Genomic DNA, 18,370 nt, shown 5'->3' with positions numbered 1-18,370 from the left:
GAATGGCCTGGGCGAGGATTTGCCCCTCGTTCAGGTGGTTGTGAGCAGCGTGCTAAGAGAACGAAACCTGAGACATTTTCCTTCTTGGATAATGGAAGTAATTCCATCTCTAAGGGTGTGTGTGCTGTGTCCCCCATAACTAAATACTCACAGCGCAGTTCCAAATGCAACAGCGTCAGGTCCAGTGAAGTGCTAGACAGATCCACTGTAATTGCTGTCCACTCTGTTGACATAAAACAAACACCTTTAGTGGTCTTAAGATTGAGACGACCAAAAGGCGTCCAACCCTTGCCAACTGAATGTTTAACATTAATGCTATCATTAACCCCCACACCATTTGTCCCGTCCTCCCCCTTAGTTTTAAAGAGAGAGGTTTTTTCCCGTGTGGAACCCGCAGTATTTATATCTTTGCGCGTTATGGTATTTATGGCGGGCACGCGCTGTACACCTAGTTTTTTTGTTTGTTGGTTTTCTTCTGTTTCTGGTTGTGTGGGCAATCCCTTGCATAGTGTCCAGTTTTCTTGCACTGGAAGCAGGTGATGTGCTGCAGCTGCTGTGGTGGTACCGGTTGCTTCCTTGGTCCTGGTGTCATAGCTGCTGCAGATCGTGAGTGTGCTGGTCCTGGATTTCTCTCTGGTGCACTGAACAGTTCTGCTTTTCTGGTGCAGGCTTCTATCATCTGTGCTAAGCTAGGTGGTGGGTCGAGGGGAAGACTAAGTATGACCCTGCGACATGATTCATTAGCGTTTTTCTGAGCCATCTCCTTCAATAGCTCTGCCTGCACCTTTGGGTCCGAGACTTGTCTCTCCACCTGTGCACGGAGTCGATCCAGAAACTGCAAGAAACTTTCTGAAGGAAACTGTTTAATATTAACATAACTACCTGTAACTTCAGTAGTAGGTAATTGATGGAAAGCTTTTTCTGCTGCTAGAGAGATCTTACCCAAAACAAATTTAGTTAATAAACGTGCCTGTTTATCAGGGCTTTGGTACTCTCCTTCTCCTGTTAGGTGTTCCTGTGTAATATCATTATCATCCTCATCTTTTGCACTTTCTGGGCTTTGTTGTAGTTCCTGCAAAAGCACTCTTAAAGATCTTTTCCAAATACTTTCCCATAAATCAAATTCCGAAGCTGAAAGTAAACATCTGAATAAATCCTTAATATCATTAGGTACCATCTCATGAGAACTAAATGTTGCTCTTAAAAATCCTTTAAACATTTCACTGTGTCTGCCAAATTCTCTTTGAATCTTACAAATTTCCTTTTTATCTTGGTATGGTAGTGGCTGATATGTTCTCCTGCCATTTCTCTTACCCATATAAATGACAGGAGCCACAGACGGTATCTGAGTTTCCAGATCGAGGGTTTTAGGGATGGGCTCTATTCCTCCCTCTGCTCTGGGCTGTGTTATCTGTTGATAATGTGCCTCCACCGGGACAGTGTCCTGAGCGATGGGCGGTGCCGAGGCCCTTATCTCAGAAGGAGGTTGTGTAAAACCTGTAGAACCAGTTTTTCCACACCCACCCCCACCCCCCTCTGTGCTAGCTTGACAGCTTGGGGGAAGGGATGGCAAAACCTGAATAGAGTGAGAATTGCCCTGAATACCCAGGGGCCAGGATGAGTTTGGGGAGGGGTCTGAGGGTGTTATCAAGGGAGAAGGAGTATTATGGGAAGAAGAAGAGTTTAATGCCATGTGGCTGGAGCCATTTTGGGGTCTGCTTTCAGCCTCAGTAGTAAAAGACACGTGGCTGTCAGCATGAGTTAGAGAGACAGAGGAGTCAGATTTCTTAGGTGAAGAGGGAACAACACATGTAGAGGGACAGATACAAGAACTGGTTGACTCTGAAGCAGTTTGCTGTGGCTGCCTGTTATTTCCTGTTTGAAGTAATAGTTTTCTAATTTGCAAAAATATTGGGATGAACATTAAGGCTTTTTTATCTCCATGTTCGACTTTTAAAGTTAATAAATCTCCAATTTCATTCCAAAAGAAAACTGAATTCATATCTGCCAAATTAAGATCAGATCTCTCTACAGACAGCCACCTAGCAAAGCGTTCTAGTTTTCTGTTAGTAATATTCACATTTGCAATCTTTAAAAGTTCTCTAATTTGTGAAGCCACGCTCTTTTTCAAATTAGAATGCTGGGAGCCCATATTTCCACAGCAAGTTACTCTAATATCTCACTACAAAGCATAGTTAAAGCACAGTAAGAAAAGGCTGCTAGCTGCCGGCAAAGCTGGCACCTCCCCCACAGAGAATCACAGGCTGCAGCAAAAGCGCGCCTCTCTTCGAAATCAGCTGTCTGGCGTGATACTGTACACACGGCAGAAACTGTTTCAAGGCGGCCTTGCTACCCCCACCAGTGTCTCCGGCTGCATACAGCTCCAAAACCCCCAGGGAGGATGCTGTGCAGCCCAGCCCCCCGTACCTCGATGCTACAGAGAAAGCACCTCAAAATCCCCCTCCCCACGGAGGAAAATTTATACTTACCACTCTCTGCGAAGTACCGAGGAGCTGAAGAACTGTACTTTGTAATCTGTTCCTGAAAACCGACCTCCCTTGGGCTGGAAGGTTTACCGGTTTCATCCCCTTAAGCTAGACCTGCTAGAAAGCAAGTTTCACCCGCAGGGTAGTTGGCTTCCCGTCGGCTTCCTAACCCTTCTAAGGGTCACAGCCTCTCACGTGGGTTTTAATTTAAAAAGCACCACGTTCCGGGCGCCACCTGAAACTGCACCCTATTGGGGCCTGGCCTGCTCCCCAAATACCTTGCAGAGCTGGCCTGGGATGCTGTTTCATGTAGAACAGAAGGATATTAGAGGCTCTTTCTCCCAGGGTTGGTATTCTGCTTTATTCTTAGGCTTCCATGTAGTCAAAGCGAGAGAGCAGGATAAAAAGAGGAAGTTCCAAACCGGGGCACAGGTTTTTAAGGGTCAGGAAAGGGAGGGGTCAGCCCCGGCCTCAGGCCAATCCCACCGCAGGGGCCAGTCCACCGGTCCTGCAGGGGTCACAGGGCTAAAGGGACATACCATTCCCAAAACAGTAAGGTATTGGGTTACAACACTCTCCAGCAATGGCTCAGCTGCACATGCAGCCTCCTGCTCCTCTCCCTGCCCCACACCTCAGCAGCCCTACAGCTCCACGGGCCACTGGCAGCAGCACAGCTCATGGCAGGGGCACCTGCAGGGCAGAGCTGTTCCCTGCCAATGTGCACAGGCTCTCCAGGCTGCCACAAGACCCTTCCACCCTCCAGAGAGCGGCCCAGCTCCCACCTTCCCTCTGTGTGAGGCTGAGCCCTGCTCACAAGGGAACAAGGGACTTAGGTGAGCTCCCACCCTTATCATCAACACATCCAGTGGATGAGGCAGCCAAGGAAGTTTTGAATTATAAAGAGGATCGCTTTATTTCTATTTTTCATTAAACTAACATCACTACACTTTCTTTGAATTGTATGGAGCAGGCAAGCCAGGAGAGAGAGCTTCTTTTTTGCTTTTGTGTTGTTCAGTGCCCATTCAATACTTTGGGAACCCTTTCCTTCCAAATAGTTGGTAAACCACAGTGGTCTCCAGAATTTGACAATTACGCCTAGGAAGCAATTGCTTTCCAGCGCTACTTGTCATGGCTAGTTTTGTTTCTGTAACTCCTACTTTGTTGGGTTTAGTTGGTTGCTTTTATTTCTGTTCACAACCAAGGAGGTGCTGTCACATGGACAATGGCACACCATGTTACAAGGAAATGAAACTTTGTGCTGCCCATTACATGTCCCCAGTATTGAAGGAGTCCAAATCTGCAGCAAACCAATTGGCCATGCTATTGCAAATTACCACTGTTGCTCTGCTTCATTCTTCCTTCAGTTTACTACCTGCTTTTTCTTTTCTACACAGACATCCAAACCCAAAATAAACACCACCGGCCTCAAAATATTTCTGATCTTGACCAATACCTAAAATACAAAGTGTTCTTAATGGAAATAGCAGAGGGCATGTCATTATGACATACTCTCCCAGTAACCTGTTAAAATACAGAGAACTAATCAATCTCTCCATGGCTTGACAGAGTACAAAACCGGAGGGCAGTCAAGCAGTGGCAGAGGAATAATGATCTTAAAACTGAGTTCTTTTCTCCTGTAGAATGTTCCAGTCAAAAATAGAGACAGGAAAGGTCTAATGGGATAGGACATTTCTAGTCCAGAATGACTCCTGCAAAAATGCCACCTTCCTGACTGAGCAATATTTCTCCCTAACTGCATTGAGCATTCCACCTGCATATCAGCAATTAAGGAGACAAGCAAATCGGCCCGCACCCAGGATTTTGCTAAACAAACCCTGAGCCAAGAGACCACTGGATCTGATCCCTTTCTCTGCATCAGGAAAAGTATTTCTTTAAATTTATTCTCTCCTATCCGTACATGCCCAGGGATGTAAAAGGAACAACAGCAGACTTCCACTGAGGCTTTCAACTTCAAAGCATTGGCTGACACACATGCACCAGAGACCACATTTTGTCTGGCACAATTCTACTTGTCATGGATCAGGCAAGGAAGGGATGGGCGGACAAGGCAGAAGGCATCTCCTCCCCCAGCCTCAGCCTGCAGCACTGACACAGACACAGAGAGTCAGGGAAGAGATTTGTCATTGTGATCCTGCCATAGGTGGCTTTGGGCTGTGCTGTCACAGGATGACAAACTCAGACCCTGCACAGGCTGCATCCATTTGGAAGTCTCCTTCTCCCTTACTGGAAAATTGAGAAGGACTTTCAGTCACAGGATGTCCATAAATCTTGTTCAGATCTCCAAGGGTTCAGCTCAGAAACTCTCCCAAGGAAAGGTTTTCTCCCTCAAGGGCAGGAGGAAGGAGTTTCAATTCATGCTAAATAACTGCTTTTTCTCTAATAATTGACACACTAGAAAGATTGTATTGACATTAAAGGCTTGTGCAGGAGGGAGAGGAATGTTTCCTTTTCTGGTGCTGCATTTCCAAGGTCCCAAGGTCCCACTCCAGTTCCTGCCACTCAACACTTCTCACTGGAGGAATTTTCACTGCACCACCAGAACACACTCCCAGAGACTGTGCTCTGGGAGAGCCCACTGAGCCCATCAAGACATTGAAATGAATTTACAGAAATTTTAAAAAGAATAGTTTTTAACCAAGCTTTCAAAATGTCCCCTCTGCATCAAGATTCCAATGGTAATTTCAGGACAGACATGCCCTGTACCTACCTGCAGGTTCACAGTTGTCTCTGCTATTGCTGCTGGATCTCGGCCTTGAAAAAATGAATGAAAAAAAACATACCAGGAAAATGAAAGAGAAGAGAGGGAAGAAGTGCAGCATGAAAGGAGGTAAACTTTCCTATCTTGATCGATCGGATGAAGGAGGAAATGCAACACATCAACCCAACAAGAGGCAAAGCTCATTAATTGTTCTTGAACTCTTCCCAAGCACCTCTCCATCTTTGATTTCAAGCCCTGACCTACATATTAAACATTTACTGTATTTTATATCTATACCTCAAAACTTATCTGGGATCTCCTTTGACAGTGGAGGATCAGGCACAGAGAAGTTACACCTGACATTCAGTTTGGGATCCCTTTCCTTCTAAACGGTTGGCAACCCACAGTGGTCTCCAGGATTTGACAATTACACCCAGGAAGTAATTGCTTTCCAAACCTAGTTTGGCTTCTCTAATACCCTCTCTTTTTTGGGTTGGGTTTTGTTGCTTGTTTATATTTCTCTTTATGACAAAGGAAGTGCTGGCACATGAACAAAGGTACCCCACGGTAAAATCAGTAGAAGCAGCACCACAATTTGCAGACACCTCTTCAGTTGCCAGTATTTGTCCAAACAAGTTCTTGTGGGTGCTGAAGTAGGAACTCAAGGATCACAGTATTCAAAGATCTGCAGGATTCAGACCCATGCAATACAGTTTCCAAATGACACCACTAACATTACTGGGGGAATCAATAGCCAAAACCCAGCAGAGGAGCTGTCTTTAGGTGCATTTAAGCCCCGCCTCCTCTTCCCCACCACCACCTCTGCTCTTGGGACATACGGTGTGGAGAATGACATTGAGCTGGATCATCAGAGGTGGGCAAAATGGTGAAGGCACTGAGGTGTGCGTAAATACATGGGAGAGCTGATTGTGCAAAAGAACCTAAAGAGACAGCAGAACACACAGTGGGGCAGCAGACACCTTGGCTAACCTCAACTCCTCGAATTCTTCGTCATCCACCTGCACAGCGCTGAGCACTGACCCTGCAGCTCTGCTAACACTGGTAGTTCTTGTTGTGCATATAGGGGGAATCGGTGGCAGTCCCAAAGACCCCTTCTTCATATTCCCCCGACAAGAAGGTAGCAGGGAAGTCTGTAAAAATTAGAACACAATGCTCAGATTAAGCACTGAGCCTTGCCCCCATTCATGGCTCAAGACATTTATCCATGCTTTTTACAGTGACCTGGCAGGAAAAGAAAAGTTGTTTTAAACGGAAGGTGAAGCTTGGCCTAAGACGGGGAAAGGTGGTCTAGGAAAGGGGAGTGGTTAAGGAGAGACCATGTCCCAGACTTGCAATATCTTCCCTCATGCTAATGATTTTGGGATTGTGGCTACATTCCCAGCTGGAATCCACGTGTTTGCCGTCAACATGTTCAGGAGCACCACTGCCTCCACTGGCCTTTTGGATGGTGTGGGAATGGGTTTAGGTCACTGTCCTCTCCCTGCCCATTAGACACTAAACAGCTGCTGCTGATCTCCTGCCAAGTCCCCACAAACCCATTCTGCAGGATGTCAAAGCCTGCTTTTCTCAAGGCCCTCATTTCTTCTGCTGCTGCCTTTCCCTCTTACAGTTCCCCAGCAGCTTTCAGCCCAGAAACTGCTGAGCTCTCAGGAAGCTCGGTGCTCTCCAGCTCCCACACCTCCATCATCTCAGGCTCACTGGCATTTAGGAAGTTCAGCACAGCTCCCTGCCCTGCTGCTCTCTGCCTGCCCAAGTTGCTCCAGGGCCCCCATGCCATGGCCAGGAAGGGAGTGGTGGCAGTGGGGGTAGATGCACACCCTTCCTTAGTATCCCAGCATTTCTGGCACAGCTCAAGAGCCAAATGAGGACCTGTTCAAACTCCAGGGAAAGGATCAGATCCTGTCAGGGATACATTGGGCCCTTTGTCAGCAAGGCTGAAATCAAGTTCACAAGCCTTTGATGGGACATTCTGTCTACCAAAGCTGTTGTTCATCTGCCTCCTCCTGCACCCAACGGCACATCCAAAACAACTGCAGCTGCTGGCCCTGCTGCAAAGGCAATCGTGTGGCTGGGCTCTGAGCTGCTCTCCCCATGGCCACCTCCCATCCCTTCCATCTGGACAAAGCCATGCCAGAGCACACAGCTGCCCACAACCTGAACAACTCTAGAAATAGCATCACAGACAACTGTGCAGAAGGCCATAGCTGTACAACTGAAGAACTGAGACAATCTGGACCTTGCAGGACTGCCTGTTCCCACCAGACAAAGTTGACAGAAAACACCACCAAGACATAGACATGGTTCACTGATACCCATAGGTTACTACGACTTTAGCTGCTCTGACTGCTTCTTGAGTTATTCTCATCCATAAGGGAGAGGAGGAGACACACTCCATCCCAGAAACTATTCAAAGACATCTCCTGCTATTTATTCAGACTTAGGGCGTGAAATCTGCACTACAAACCCATTGCAAAGACAGCCTGAAGTGCAGTGTCCAGTTGAGTTCTTCCTCGGCTCGGCTGCTTCCCTGGCTCACACCACAGGAAAGGTCTCACAGATGTTCCTATAGTACATAAACTAAAAATCTACCGCAGACGACATAGCTTGGTCTTCTTACCTTAATCCCTTTTCCCTCTAATCTCAGATCCATGGTGTTTTTCCTGTCTTCCTCAGAGGTGTTGTCATTTTTCCTCTTCTCCTGCTCTGCACTGCATATCTTGTATGGCTTATTGGGAGGAGAGCTCTTCTGGATGGGAGGTAATGGCTTGGAAGGAAGTAGCATAGAGGGATTTGCCTGGGAAAACCTCTTGGCAAGAGGGTAGCCAGTCAGGCCTGCAAAGCAATGACACAGAATATAACATAAAATAATGCAAACCTAAAGCACCTGAAGCTCTCCATTCTGTGGGACACGTTCCCTTAAAACTTCTAAATAGCTGCACAGGGAAACATGCTCCTGCCAGCAGCCCCTTGAGGCAGCCAGGGGCACACCTGACCCCCTTGCACAGAGCTCCCAGGGAACAGCCTGGCCTCTGGGCTGTCCTGGGACAGCAGGGAGCTCAGAGCCCTGTGCTCTCCAACAATGCCTCAGCTGCACATGCAGCCTCCTGCTCCTCTCCCTGCCCCACACCTCAGCAGCCCTACAGCTCCACGGGCCACTGGCAGCAGCACAGCTCATGGCAGGGGCACCTGCAGGGCAGAGCTGTTCCCTGCCAATGTGCACAGGCTCTCCAGGCTGCCACAAGACCCTTCCTATCCCACCAGAGAGCGGCCCAGCTCCCACCTCCCCTCTGTGTGAGCCTTAGCCATGCTCACAAGGGAACAAGGGACTTAGGTGAACTCCCACCTTTATCATCAACACATCCAGTGGATGAGGCACTAGAGGGATTTTTGAATTTTTGAGAGAATTTCTTTGGTTTTATTTTCATGGAACTAGCCTGTGTTTACTTCCTCTGAACACTATTGAGTTATCGAGTCAGAAGGGAAAGGTGGAATGCTACAATGATAAGAGGGGGAAAGGATTCTTTCTTGACATTGGCCTTTTGTGAATACCCAGTAAAGACCCACACAGCTGTGACTGCTATTTCTGCAAACCACAGAACGTGCTGTCAACAAGCAGGCAGGCCATGCTGGTGTTTTTATAGCACTGTAATATCATCCTCAGTGTTGGAACCAATCAGCAAGCAGAGCAAGAACAGGAAATTTATCTGTAGTGAGATCCAACAAGAAAGAAACTGGACTTGCATCTCAGGACCATGTCCGATATGTGATCAGCTGTGGCCACAGTCCCTGTCCTGGCTGACAGTATGAGTGATTTGGCTAGTGTCAAAAAGAACGAAGTAAAATACTGACAGAATGTTGTGATGCCATGGGTGTCCTTGCAGGATCCCCTATCGCTGTCACCCACCAACTCTGACACAGAGCCAGCACTGACCACCACGGACCAATTTTCCCTAAAAGTTGGTGGGATTTTTCTCCATTTGGCTCAGGCCTTTCAGCTCCTTTCTGTGCTCACCTTTCCCTGCTGTGATCTTTCCTTTTCTAGTAGAATCCATGTTTGAACCCCTGCTTCTGTCTCGCAGAAGTATCTGGGGTTCAATTATGGAACTCTGTCGCAGCAGACAGCGATAGGAGCTTGGTCCCCAGCCCTAGAACAAGGTGGGTGACTCCAATCGCCAGCAGTCAGCACAGACAGGCAGAGCCAGCCGTGTCTCCTGCTGCTGTGTCCGTGTCACCCACAACCTTCACAGCCCCAGTGTGGGGCTGCCCCTCTGTGACGCACCACCCGTGGTTCTCTCGTTTCCATGGCCACAGAACCCCACCTCAACTCCATCCCTTTCCCTTCCCTTCCCAAGGGCAGCCAGACTTGGGCCTGGGCAGGCCAGGCCTGAGGGTTTGACACTGCCTAGGAAGTAGCTGCTTTCCAAAGCTACATTTCAAGGCCTTTATTTCTGTAATTCCCACTCAGTTCTGGGCTGCAGTTTGTTGGTTGGAGATTTTGCTTATTTCTATTCACAACAAATAAAGTGGTGGGAGAAAAACAATGGCAGCAGACACTGGAAGTAAAAGAGGCTTTGAACTCCCCAGAAGATGACTCCTGAATTCACTTGGTCCCTATCTGTAGGGAGAAATTAATCACCCAAATGTTCCATGTTTGCTCTGCTTCATTGCTTCAGGGGTTTATTCCCAGATTTCTTTATTGCACGGACACCCAAAGCCAACCTAAACACGATTTGCCTCAAAATATTTCTGACCTTGGCAGTTCCTGATAATTCAAAATTTTCTCAATGGAAATAGCATGGGGCAGGTCCTTCTGAAATACTCTCCAACATAAGGGTTAAAACTAATCATGCTTGATTTGGGAGAACTGAGCATGAGCTACAGGACCAGTGGGTCTGATCCCTTTTCCTGCATCAGCAAAATTATTTCTTCATGTCACATCTCTCCTATGTATTCAAAGAAACTTTTAACTCTGCATTAGATGCCCCCAGTATTGTGTGGCCCAATATGATCAGTGTATCTGTAGTGTGTAAGTTGACCATGCAAAGATTCTCCTTCCTTCTGGCAGGAGTTTATTCCTGCTTTCTTTCCTGCAGACACACCCATACCCAATACTGCAACACTTGCCTCAAAAGCATTCTCATTTTGACTGTCCCTGAAAATTCAGAACCATATGCACAGTGTTTCCCTGTTCCCAGGCACAGGCTCCAGGGTTGGGCTCTCACTTGCATGGAATGAAGAAGAGCTGCTGCACTTGCCAGCGGCTCCAGGGGTTTGTGATCAGTGCTTTGAATGCAGCTTTTGTCCACACTCTGCCTCCCTGAGCTGAGCAGCATTCCTGGGCATGGACACCCCTGCTGCAGCCAACATCCTCCCAGCACAGCTACAGGAACAAGATTGCAGCAAGTCCTGGCTGAAGGAGTCTCCAGTCTGCTGCAGCCTTTCACCTGCACTGGAATCATCTTGCGCTGCCATGGGGGAGCAAAGGGGTGACGGGCTCTTTGCAGATGAGGGTCTCCTCAATGTGCTGCTGCTGCTCCCTGGGCCTGATTGAGCTGCTGGTGCCTTCCCCCACAGCTGTATCAGGAGCCTGCCTGGAAAAATGACACTGCCAGTGCAAGTGGCCACTAGTGACCAGGCACCAGCTGGATTTAAATCCATTGAGTTCCACCACTCCCTGGGCCTGCCCATCCTGACAGCTTTTCCCCGAGGAAGAGTGCATGAAGTACTTCAGTATTTTCTTCATTTTTGTTCTGTTTCCCCCCTCACCTGATAAAAGACAAAGATTCTCCTTAACCCTTCACTTTTCTTGCTGATGTATTTACAGAAATAATTTTACTCTCTTTTGTAAGTTTCTAGGAAGAAATTCCTCACTGTGAGGCTGGTGAGGCACTGGGAACAGGTTACCCACAGAAACTGTGGGTGCCCCAGGACTGGAAGTGTTCAAGGTCAGATTGGATGGGGCCCTGAGCACCCTGGTCTAGTGGAGGGTGTCGCCGCCCACAGCCAGGGCTTTGGAAGTAGATAATCTTTCAGGTCCATTCCAATCTAAATCATTCTGGGATTCTGTGATTTCACTGCAGTAGCCAGATGAAACTTGGGCTTCGTCCCTTCTAATTTTGTCCCTACATAACCTCACAACAGCCTTAGAGTCCTCCTGCGTTGCCTGCCCCTTTCCCCAAAGATGATAAACTCTCCCATTCCCCTGCGTTCCAGCCAGAGCTCTCTGTGGGACACATTGGGAGTGTGACCTGTACAGGAATCAGGGAGTCAGGTATATCTGCCTAGGTCTCATTTCATAGGAATAATACCCAGGAAATATGCCACTGGCAGTTCTTGGCTGGCTAAGATCACCTCCTAAATGTAGAGGACCATGCCCCATTGCCTAAGGTATTAAAAATGGTCAAGTGAAAGTTAAATACCAGAAATTAATGCATCCTGCAGCTGCCTCTGCCACTGGCTTACCTGTAACACAAAGCCAGCTTCCACATGCCTCTGGTTTTTCCCTCTCCCAAACAGTTCTACCTCCAAAGTAGCCTGCTACCCAGCAGCACCAGGAAGGGCATTACTTATGGCACTTCCCTTCATGGTGCCCAAAAGCTTCATTGCCTAAATTCCGTACACAGAACCTAATGGAAACCAGCGAAATGATATGAAAAACACTAAAAGTAAAGCTGTGTAGAACTACCCCTTTCTCATTTGTAGCTGGAATGACCATGGCAAAGCAATATTCCTGCAGTCTAGGGGAGCCCTGGATGTGCAGGATTCACCTTCTGCCTTGGAGTGCTGGAGCATGGAAAAAGAGCTGGGGCAGATCTTGGCACAGAGGAGGCCAGAGGCAGTCATTCACTGATGACTGCAGTGGTGTTACAAAATGACTTTGTGAAGAGGGAAAACCAACACAGCTGCACTTGAACAGCTCCAGGCCCTGGTGATGTTTCAGTAGACAGGACCTGAACTCCTTGTCACCCTTCTGCTGGTTTCATCAAAATGAAATGAATCCTCTGGAATTCCCAGCTCCCTAGGATTATTGGCATCCAGAAAATAAAAAGAGAGACTCAACCCGGTGGGCAAATCACAATGCAGATCCTTTTACTCCTGATTCCATCTCTCCTCACTTTTCTAAGTTCTTGATGGCAAGTTCCCTTAGGTAAGACAGCTCACAAGCAGTGCTCCTCTATTTTTCTGCACAATAAATAAAATTGTGATTACTTATCCTATATCTGTGCTCCACTGTTGTCAAACTGACTGAGTTAAGGAATTTCTGTAGCACCAAACTTGCTTCCTCAAATATTACTGTGTGAGGCAAGGAGCTCAGAGAAAAGATTTAATGATAAAAGCACCTTTAGTTATATCTATGAGAATCATCTCAGCCATGCACCATGCTTTGAAGTGCCTGAACATGCCATAAGCTTAAAAGTCCAAATCCACAACCTAGACGAAGAACTCAATGGATTCATGGGGTGTGAGAAACCCTGAACAGCCTCCACAGCTCCTTCTGAGCAAACAACACAAACCCAGATGAAAAGTGCAAGGAGAACTTGTGTAGGGAGGGACTTGTGCAGCCTCCCCATCCAGGGGGCTTCCCTCCCCTGCCTGGCTGCACGGTTGATGTGCAGAACCCTGGCCTTGGGAATGGATGTCTGGGCTCCCGGCCGGCTCAGGGGCCTTGGCCCAGGAACCCCAGCAGAGGCAGCTGAGCAGCGCTGCCCCCAGGGTCACTGCCAGGGAGGAGGACAAGGGGAAGGCCCAGCAGGGTTCAGCCTCACACACAGCCAAGGTGGGACCTGGGCCACTGTCCAGTGGGAACCCTTTAGATGGGTTGATTGTAAAGGTCTGCATTCAGCTCACTCACTTTGTCCTTTTAGCCTGATCTGTAACTTCTGATTCCCTATCAACAACTCAGAAGAAGGCAAGGAGTTCATTGAGTGTGCCATGCTCTCTGCCGACTCTGCAACTTCATCTGACTCTGCACCAACAACCCAGAGTAAGATGATAAGAGCTTCAGGGCATGCAACCAGCTCAGAGCAGCCTCTACACCTTCCTCTGCATCCATATCAACATTATGGGTGTCCTGAGAATTTCTGAGAGCCACAAGAAAGCAAAGCAGAAGGCGCTGGACGTGCTGGCAGAAATCATAGCTCTTCTGAATGATGCCATGAATCATGAGATCATCTGTTTCTTCAAAGGAATTACAACCTGAACCCAAAGGACCCCGGGATTCATGCTGCAACTGTGAACGCTCTAAAACAATCCATTGCTCTTTTAGGTAAGGCTGACCCCTGACATGGACTCTCCTCAGCTGTGTCTCTGCCTCTCTGACACAAGAGAACACTGAGTGCCTTGAGAGCTCTTGTTGCCTGTGGAACGCTCCAGCTGCCATCCACCAGAAGCTGTGCAGGTGCAGTCCTTACACCCCAGTCCCCCAACAGGCTTCAATGTGCATCAGCATTTCCCAAAAGTGCCAGGAACCCTTGGCTCTGCGCTGCTTGTCTGGAGAGGAGGTCCTGCACTAGAGCTTTGCTATAACTCAGAGGCAAAGGGATTTTTGGAATTTGCTTGGACCAAATTTGATTTCTGAAATGAATAGTTTTGCTTTTGCCGGGAAGGGACACTGGGCCATGAGAGCTTCTGCAGAGCAGTGCCCTGGAAGGCTCTACACTATAGGCATTAGCTGCCTATTTTCCACCTTTCTTCTTTCTCTTCTTTTTTCAAAGGAATAGTTATGACTCACCAAGTATCCTGGTTTAGGGGACAGTATTGCCAGAAAAGAAAAAGGCAAGAGTTTTTTTCCCAAAAAGGAAAGTGAAAATTCCCTCCCAATTTACTATAATTTGGAAATTAAGGGGTTCTCAAGCAAAAGGTATGGGTTTAGGAATAACAGTTCTTTACTGATATATCTACAAGACAAACAAGAACAACATCAGCTACGAAAAGATCAGTGACAAACAGAACGAAACTCAGTCTCAGTCTTTTTTCCAGTCAGACGCTCTTCTCCTCCTCACAGTCCCAGTGGAGTGGGGCGGCCTCAACCGCAGCAACTGCAGGAGCAGGCAGGCGGCAGCGGCAGGAGGGTCCCAGGTGGGAGAAGGGTGAAGGAAAAGAAACCTCCGCTCACCGTTTGCGTCCCGGTTCTCAGCGCTGTTCTCAGAGCAGGAAGCTGTAGCAGTGTCGGAGTGCAGGGCCTGGTCTCACCACGGAGAAAAAGAACCTCTCTTCTCCACGTTTGGGCCGGCGAGCGCGAGTGGCCCCTCGCAAGGACAAAGCAACTTGCAGGTATTCATCCCCACCCCTCTGTTTTGTCTTGAGTAATTAGAAGCCTGGGAGTTGCCTGGTCAGGTTCCTTTAACATGCTAATGGGAAAAATTTTCTCCACCGAGGGAAAGAGTAAAAATTGCCCCAACCCCCAACATTATCCACCCCAAAATTTTTTCCATGCTAACATACTACATCAAATTGGAGCCTTTAAAATATATACATACATGCAGTTACAGACACAGTATCACACATAGTTCACCCTAGACCAAGGTCTCCTTGGGGTATGCATCGGGTCTCTCCATCATTTTGCATCACCCACTAGGTGCAACCTGGTCCTTGAGCAAAAACCACCCCATGGACAGGATTGTCTTTGCTGGAGGCAGAGTTCACCCAAAGAGTTTTCCCCAGCATACCTCTCATGTGTACCACTGGAACCTTATCCCCATCTGCTGTTCCCAAGAGCTCAGATTGGGCAGGGCCTGCTCGGTTAGTGGAACCTCGGGTATTCGCTAACCACGTGGCCTTTGGTAGATTACTCTCCCAGTTCTTGAAAGTCTCCTCACCAAGTGCCTTCAATGTGGTTTTAAGCAGGCCATTGCACCGTTCGACCTTCCCAGCTGCAGGTGCATGGTAGGGGATGTGGTACACCCACTCAATGCCGTGTTCCCTAGCCCAGCTGTTTATGAGGCTGTTCTTGAAATGAGTCCCATTGTCTGACTCAGTTCTCTCAGGGGTGCCATGCCTCCAAAGGACCTGTTTCTCAAGGCCCAGGATGGTGTTCCGAGCAGTGGCGTGGGGCACAGGGTAGGTCTCCAACCATCCGGTGGTGACTTCCACCATGGTCAGCACGTAGCGAGTGCCTTGGCGGGTCTTAGGCAGTGTGATGTAGTCAATCTGCCAGGCCTCCCCGTACTTGTACTTGGACCTGTGGGAATACAACTAGAGAGAACTGCTAGTACTGTTCAGCTTGTCACTGCCGATGTGGATCTGTTAGCCATAGTAGGCCACAGGCCTTGGCAGGAGTGAGTAGGTCCAAGCCTTGGCAGAAGAGAGCGGGATTTTGGAAATGGAATGCAAAAGAGATAAGAAGGTGCTTGGTATAGATTGCTTAGCCTGCAGTTTTTAGGGGATTTATGAGACATAGTTTATCTACCTGGCTAGCGTAGATGAGGCCTAGATTGAGCAATGTTATCTAGTTACATGTAAGCAAAATACCTTAGTTACACGAATATTGTTGGTGGGCTATTTTTAGTATCAATAGAAAAAGTATATAAACTTTGCTTTGTGGATCAATAAATGGTTTCATGGCACCATGCAAATCGTGAAGACCCTGTCCCTTCTTTTCCACCGCTGTCAAATGGTGCCCCGTGTGAGGAGTGCAACTACCGGACAGCGGAGTCCCCAGTAGGACGAGAATCTGCTCAGATGAGCAGGAGGGAGGATACGCTCGGAGAAGCGGGAGATGCTCAGAGAAGCTGGAGACCCTCGGGAGAAGCGGGAGACGCTGACCAGCGACAAGTCTTCAACCCCTCTGGAAAAGAGGTGAGCCACAGGGGCTGGTTCCCCTGAATTCTTATTTGCTATGGTGAAACATGGGACAGGCAATGTCCAGAGATGAAAGGGACATTTTTGAACTTATACTAAAACTGCTACAGCAGCATGGCAGATATCTGCCTTCAAATCAGTTAAAAACTTTATTAAAATGGACATCATTAAAGCTGCCAGGAGTTTCCCGAACCACAGTCTTTACAACAGATCTGTGGGACGAAGTGGGAGTGAAACTTTGGAATGCTGTAACTAAGGGAGACAAAGCGGCTGCAAATATGATTCCCTCTTGGAGGGTCGTCTTTGAAACTTTAAAAGCCCAAGAAAAATCACAAGCTCAAAATAAGTGGGATGCTCCCACCCCCTCTGCCTCAGACGCTCAGAGCTCTTCACAATCCAAAGAGACAGGAGAGACTGTTCCATCTCTCTCTGCACAGCCCACATCACCCCCTCTCGCAGCCCCCACTCGACCAGCCGTAAGGGCGAGAGGCTTTTCACAAGCCATTGGGGCTTTCGCTGCTGGCTACGGCCCAGAGGACAGCGAAGAAGAAGGAGAGGAGGATCCCTTTGATCCTGGGACTGTTGATCCTGATGATGAGCCAAATTTATTTCCCCCTGACCCTCACGAAAACTGGGTTCGTTTGAAACAACAACCATTAATACAGGGGGAGCTGGACATTGCTGAAAATATTGTCGCTCCAGTTGTTTATTCGGGAACACGAAAACAGACAGCCCAATGGGAGCCGCTTTCTTTCCAAGAAATTAAGGAGCTCCGACGGGCAATTACTGATCATGGCATTGGCTCTCCATTTTTTACGAGCATTCTGGAATCCGTACTTGCTGCCCACACAATGACCCCGCGTGATTTAAGGATGCTTACTCGGTTGCTGCTAATACCTGCTCAATTTGCTTTATGGGAGAAAGAGTGGGAGAGAGGTGTGCAGAATTTGCTTGTTACTTATGTGGATCATGCTAATATGGCTCTGGCAAAGCTCACAATCAGACAACTCATGGGGACGGGGCCACATACTGATCCTGCTACCCAAGCCCGAGACTGCCCGAGGGAAGCCTTAGATGGAACCCGGGAAGCAGCTCGGCAGGCGTTCTTTAAGGTCCCTGATACTAAAAGACCCCAGAAAGCTTTTACCTCCATCAGTCAGGAGGCACAAGAGCCATACATGCATTTTGTGGACCGCCTTAAGCAAACACTCGAATGCCAAATTGAAAATGCAGAAGCTTGTGAAATCTTACTTTTGAAACTTGCTGTTGAAAATGCTAACACAGACTGCAAAAAACTCCTTAAGTCATTGCCAAATCAAAACCCAACTGTAACAGAAATGATTGAGGCATGTAATGGTACTGGGACTTTAGAACATCAATATGAAACTATGACCAAAGCTCTTGCTGCCATAAGAGGTCCCTCTGAGTCTGCAGAAGTCTGTTATGGGTGTGGCAAGCCTGGCCACTTTAAGAAAGACTGTTCAGGCTCAGAAAAAAGCACCAACTTTGTGTCCACGGTGTCGAAAGGGATGGCACTTTGCTAACAAATGTCGTTCTAAGTATGATTCTGAAGGTCGCCTGATCCAGGGAAACTGGTCCCACAGCGCGGGACGGTGCCGCCGTGCTCCGACACAAATGCTCCGGCCACCTCCATAGATGCAATCGCAAGTGCCACCACCACAGGTGTCCCACGTAGCGTCTCCTCAAGTCTTCGACCAGCAACCACAAGTAGTGCCAGAATGGACTTGACCACATCAGTCACAGTAACGTTACTTGATTCTTCTATTAATTTACTCCCTACAGGAATCTTTGGATCACCTGGACCGCGAAAAGGCGTTTTGCTGATAGGGAAAGCTTCAAGTAACCCTGCAAGACCTCTTGTTCTCCCTGAAGAAATAGACTCTAACTATACTGGAGAAATAAAAATCATGGCATTTACACCCTTTCCCCCCTGTACTATCCCTAAGGGAACCTGCATTGCACAGTTAATCCCTCTCTCACATGATTCAGTGCTTACTGCTGGGAAACAAAATGGGGAGGTGGGGGGAGAGTCTGATCCTACAGGAACTTCACAAGTATTATGGGTACAGAAAATTTCTCATAAGCACCCCACTTGCAAATGCACCCTGTCACTACAGGGACAAGAAATAACAATCGCTGGTATCATAGATACTGGGGCTGATGTGACTGTCATTTCTCAAGATAAATGGCCTTCTAACTGGCCCCTTACCGAGGTACCCCATGCCCTCACCGGAATTGGGGGGGTCAGCAAAAGCTTTTAAAGCTGAAATCTCATTCAAATCACAGGACCAGAAGGTCTCATTGCTTCTGTTAAGCCATTTGT

The sequence above is a fragment of the Catharus ustulatus genome, chromosome 3 (genome assembly GCF_009819885.2).
Source record: "Catharus ustulatus isolate bCatUst1 chromosome 3, bCatUst1.pri.v2, whole genome shotgun sequence".
Lineage (NCBI taxonomy): Eukaryota > Metazoa > Chordata > Aves > Passeriformes > Turdidae > Catharus > Catharus ustulatus.
The sequence above is the reverse complement of the archived record's forward strand: the minus strand, read 5'-3'. Positions refer to the sequence as shown.